Below are 6,215 nucleotides of genomic sequence, written 5' to 3' on the forward strand. Positions count from 1 at the left end.
ACGACACTTTTCATTCACCTGGGTTGGGAGATCCTTTGCCTAACGATTGATCAAACCATTTGAAAGTCTTCAGCCGGTTTCTGGGTATTAACTTTGGGTCAATTGTCACCAAACCATCTGTTGTGTCGTTATGTGTTCAAGAGGTTCGTGCAAATAAGCCATTCATATGCAAAATATCTGTCATCCATCTTGACCATCCCTGAGTCAGTCCTTGCAACAACATTTCTTCAAACTTGATCTATGATTTCGTGTTGTGGGCTTGCCTATGACGGATCGCTTTCTATCGACTTCAGCTCATTATCTAGAAAGATGATCTAGAAATCGTCAGTACCTTGGGATCTGCATGCCTCAATGGCAGGTTTGTCGCCTTCGACGACAGGTTGCATCATTGACCTTCGATCAAAGGACTCTGTAACATGTTCGACATCAACACATCTATTCACATCTCATGGATTGTACTGAGTACTTTGAGAGCCATTGACATTAATGGTGGTTTCTCTCACACTTGTTAACAGTTTACATCATTGACTGGTAATCAAGTGGTTTCTACCATGTTCGACTTCAACACATTCATTCACATGGATAGAATCGTACTATTTTGGGAAGTAGAAATCAAGACCATGGATCTAGTTTCCGCCATCCAGGTTGTGAGGAATTTTGTATTCATTATACTATAGACTATTCATAAACAGATGGTTGCGCCCATACTGTGTCTACATGTGTCTATGCTTATGATGTATTGCAAGATCATTCCTGTATCAGAGTAGTAGTTAGTTTGCTAGTTAGTTTTGATCTGAGTATGGGAATGCCTACCTCAGCGATGATATGATCTCATATATATATTTTGTATTGAATGTTTACAGGTTCCAACCGGGCTCTCCACAAGATAATCCTCGAAATGATAAAGTACTTCACTCTTCTTAGATGATACATGAAACCCTTATCTACTACAGACTTCACACTTTAGGGGGCAATCTGTTACACAAAATATTGTCACCATGACTATTTGCAGTCAGTATGGGTCCATCATCATCCATACTGTCCTCCTTGGCAAGTCTCACACCTCAGCTCCTCATGTCAAGCTTTGAAAAAGAGAGAAAGTCCTTTAAAAATCAATAAATCTCTAGTTCCACACTTTCTCCTACTGTTGCCTGCGGTCCTGCACCCCATGTTCGTATTACCTGCGTACTTGCCCGCTCTGTATCTAAAGGGGTGGGTGCGGACCCCTGTAAAAGTAAAAAAGGCGCAAGTTTATCTTCAAAAAACTTACTTGTGGTTGATTTTGGATGATTCTAGAAGGTTTCTTGACGTGGATGGTTCGCTCCTAGGTGGTTCATGCATCCCAATATTAAAGGAGCTAATACCTCGATGAGAGGAGTTATCCCTTTGAAGGAGGAACTTATCCCTTTGAAGGTGGACCTGGTAACTTCCCTCCATTGCACTATAAATTAAGGCAGTGGGCTGGTTGCTGGAGAGGTTAGAAGCTGGACATTTCTAAGGATAAATGCTGGTGGAATTGAGACTCCCTAGTTAAGCTTGAGAGGAGAGATTACACACCTTTTGGCTTCATTGGCAAGTGAGTGAAGTTGTCAAAGTAGAGGAAACTTCTTACTGGACCCTGGGAGGAACTTGTATAGCATCAAGGCACAGGTTGTAAAGTTCTTCTTTGATTTAATACAATCAAATTCATTTTTCTCAACAAATTGTCTTATGTGATTTGTTTCATAAATTCCTTGATCATTATGATGGATATGCTTTATTGTATTGGCTTTTCAGGTGCTATTTAATGTGTGTGCTTGTTTGTGTCTGCAGATTCTATATAAAGGAGCTCATCTAGATCAAAGGAGCGAGGCTTCTACAAACTTGCACTGGACCCAAGGTAGGCCTAAACATTTGTTTTCCTGTATTTATAAATTGCATATTTAGTGAAAGATAGAATTTGATTGGTTTGTTTGTCACTAGATATCATTAGATACTAGGGAGGTCACTCTTGTCCGCAAGAATGACTCATTCCGTGTGACACTAAGGGTTCTTCTCCTGCGCTGGTTTTTATCCTTGGCATGATTTTACTGGCTTTCGAAGACTTAAAGAGCATATTTGGACCCATTTTGGGCCACATGCCAACAAGGCTAACAAGTATAGTCTTTGGTAATGAGCATGGAGATTTATCTCAACCTTCTTCCTACAATGTCAATGTCTCCTCCTCCTATCTCTTTGGAAATTTATGTAGATTGTTCCACTTTTAGGTTACCTAGAAAATCTATGAACCACAAATATGAATGGTGGTGTGCAACATGTGGGACCATCTTTGAATGTTTCTCCTCACCTTTATTGGAACCCTCTTTAGGATTAATGCTAGAAACACTAACATTATGGCCCTAGAATTGAAAGCTTTAATGATGTAGGTGGGCCCTTGGTATTTTTTATTTTTATCTTTAAAACATGTTCGATCATTTTGTGTTGTTATTAGGTATGTATGCAACACAATATACCTATTCGGTCACTTTATTACTAAGAAAATATTTGTGTCTTCCTTTTAATTGGGATATGTAAGGGAATATTCTTGCGCAAGGTTTACCTAACACTACCCATCATTTTAAAAATCCTAACTATAATTTAATTATTATTATTTTAATATAAAATCTTAACTATACGGTCAAATATTTTACCAAGAAAATAAATTGACTAAATAATATCCCTCACCATAGTTCTATGTCTTTCCTTTTAATGACATTTCCTAATACTCCTTTATTATGAGTTAGTCCAACTTTCCTTATAAACATCATAAGATATTTCACATGTGACATATATATATATATATATATATATATATATATATATATATATATATATATATATATATATATATATATATATATATATATATATATATATATATATATATATATATATATATATATAACTTAAATGAGTATATTGTATAAATCCACACCTGGTCATGATAAATACATTAGGAAGTACAATTGTTCTTATTCAAAAATTTCAATATTGTGTCCCGTGACCAAGAGAAAACCAAAATTTATATCCAATACATACTACTATTCTAAAAAATTAGGATTTCTGTAGGGAAAACCCTCACAGAAAAATCCCATCAAAATACAACATTCGAAGAACATAGTTATTGTTTAGAAAGGTGATCCTAAGCTTCATGAAACTTTCCATCATCCTTACAGAGTAAGTCCAAATGTGACAATTTTTTAATTAATATGGTCTAATTAGTAGTACAAATTATCCACGAGGATTGTGTTTCTTGGTCTTGTTACTGCTCAAACTAGCAGGGGTCCTATAGGACAACTACTAGGTTAAGGGAAACAATGGAGTGATAGAACACTATCACCTTAGCTAAGGCTCCCTGCTCTTTATGGACTTTCACCAATGGGAGGAGACCTAGTATAATAAGGATCACAAAGATGAATGTATCAATGATAGGATGAAAGGTGATCCTAGAAGCCTATTCACAAGACAGGCTCAAATATATTGCTTGCTTGCTTGGAAAGAAAGATGAAAGGCTCTATAGGAAGGGGTTAGGATAATTTCAAAGGCTAGGGTTTGAGTATATGACTTTTCAAGGGGATTCATAAACCCTAAAATCCTTGTGGAAACTTGTATTCCTAGTGGTATTTGTGGAATTATCTTCAAAAGGTTGTGGGACCACACATGACCAAGTGGACCCAGAATTAGGTCAAGGGGATAGAATTGATCAACCAAGGGTGTGCTTGACCTAATTCAAAGGTGGTAAGTGATTGAAGGAGAAATTTTATGCACTAATCCCAATGAGGTTACTAGCCAAAAGAAAGAAAGGGCAAGAACCAATATCAGAGTTAGGGCTTGAAATATCTCAAGATCCCACCATCGAAATCGCTTCAAATTTGGAGGGCTCCTAGGAGACACAACATCATAGTAGAGGCTAGGAGATCAAAATTTTATAATGGATAACTTGTGAGAAATGTGATGCCCTATGTCCAGTATGGATGCTAGGACGAGAAGAAGAAGAGAGGGGTGATAAGGAATATGTTTTTGGTGATCACCTATGGAGGACCAATGCCTAATCCTTTGGGAGAAATGGAGTCAAGGAGACTCCACTACTTGGGATAATTTCACTTGGTCAAGGGTGCCTCTAAAATAATTTCGCATAGTAATTAGAGCATGGGACAATTGCTTCAAGGTATTTATACTTCATTATGAAATATGTGATCACTTATCAAGATAAATATCAATGAAATATCTTTAGGAATATTCACTTGTTCAAACATGGCCCATGACATGATGCAACGCTATAAAAAGATAGATTTCCTCCATTTCATACAAGAAGAGTAACAAATTTCGGCCTAATATATCGAAAATCCCCAGCAACATGCATGTGACATAACAAAATGGTAAAATAGCATTTAAAGAGAACTTACATGTAAGAACAAGTATATCTAGTCATCATCATATGCCAATATAGAAGATCCACGGAAAAAATGAAGAGATCCAAGCATCAAAATTCATCCATCCATCCAATTTCATCCTCCAAAAAGAATAGCGAAAATATCACAAGAGAGAATCATCCAATCCATGTGATGATGATAAAATGATTCCATCACACTTCTATTTATACACTTCCTAATTAATTTGATTTAGCTAATTATTCTTAATTTAGCCCCTAGAATAAAATAATGTGCATAATAACAAAAAATTTGGTGACAATCCCACCAAATAGCTCAATAATACATGAATAAGCCTCTCAAGAGGGTCGAATGATAAAAAAAAGTGAGTCGTTGGGCCTTTGTGGAGGAATAATGAAGTCGAAAGGGTGCCATGATGTAGAAATGGACTCCCATCATAGTGGACAAGGGTTTGGCCCCTTTTTCTCCAAGAAAAAACATGTGGTGCTCCCAAATGGGTTTGGGGGCACAAGGTCATGCTCATGGGTCTCCAAATGGAACGCAATTGCCTCTAGACCATTTGTAAGGGCTAGAATGATGACATAAGCCTTGCCTCTGTAGCAGGGAAAAATCCTCTGGATCTTGGTACATCTGTTGATTGTATGGTGTATTTGTGGAGTCGGTTGGGCATGATGAAGAAGGTGCATCATCCTCATCCAAATGGTGGAATAGGAGCAATCAATAGAGTTTGTTGGGGATCCATGAAGTAATCTCAGCTATAGTGTAGGCCCATGGCTCTCAGCACTCACCCTACAAGTGCCAATGTGGTCCTCTAGAGGGCTAGGACCCTGTATAAGGTGACCAAGCCCCAAATGGTAATCCATCTGCAATCTTGCATAAGATCCAATGCATCCCCTTTCCCTCCAGTACAACAAATCATTAGAATAATAATGTAAATGAGTTCACAAGTGATGTAATGAATGGGGAGCTTCATGCTGGCATGCCCTTCTATAGTGGCCTTTGGTATGTACAAGTGTCTCCAAGCTCAATAGTAGGTTAGCCAAGGACCCTATTAGGTGAATTAAACCTCTAAAGGGGATGACATATCCATGGTACATCCCTCAAATGGTATGTGGAAAGTGATATAATGATGGAACATAGTGGTGATTAAGGAAAACACCCAGATCACATGCTAAGGTGCCAAGGTAGCTAAAATAAGGGAAGCCCACAGCTGGGTATATGAGTGTAGAAGGGAGAAAATCATGGTACATGAGTTACCTCAGCCTTTTTTTTCCACCCTTCTTCATATGCCTTTTTCCTTTTATTGTTTTTTCTTCATAACTACTCAGGGCTCCAGGGGATGAGAGAATGATGTGTAACATGTAGCAATGAATACCCCCTGAAGGTGCGACGTTTCATTACCCATCAGTGGTTGGGACAATCATGGGTTCCTTAATGATAGAGGGGGCTCATCTAGGGCCCACAGGAACTAGGGTTATAAACATGGATAATGGGTAGAGATGATGTTTGGCTTTATCCCCAGTGCTAAATTTGTATGTCCCGGCCATATTTTTCATTTTTTTGTACATTTCCTATTGAGAGTGGCCAAATTATGCTTTTTTTTTCTCTTTATCTACATCAAACTCTAGGGCATCATTCTAGGGCCGACCCAAGGTGTGGACAATAGGAGGGGGAGTCTAACCCTATGTGACTTTTGCACTCCCTAATTGTAGGCAATTTGAGTCTCAATGACACTGTAATCATGCCACATTGTCATTGTTACAATTATTATAACATTATTTGTGATCATAAAAACCTATAGAAAGG

This window comes from Pinus tabuliformis, chromosome J (genome assembly GCF_031772625.1).
Source record: "Pinus tabuliformis cultivar Carrire ecotype Pingquan chromosome J, CPIR1, whole genome shotgun sequence".
Classification (NCBI taxonomy): domain Eukaryota; kingdom Viridiplantae; phylum Streptophyta; class Pinopsida; order Pinales; family Pinaceae; genus Pinus; species Pinus tabuliformis.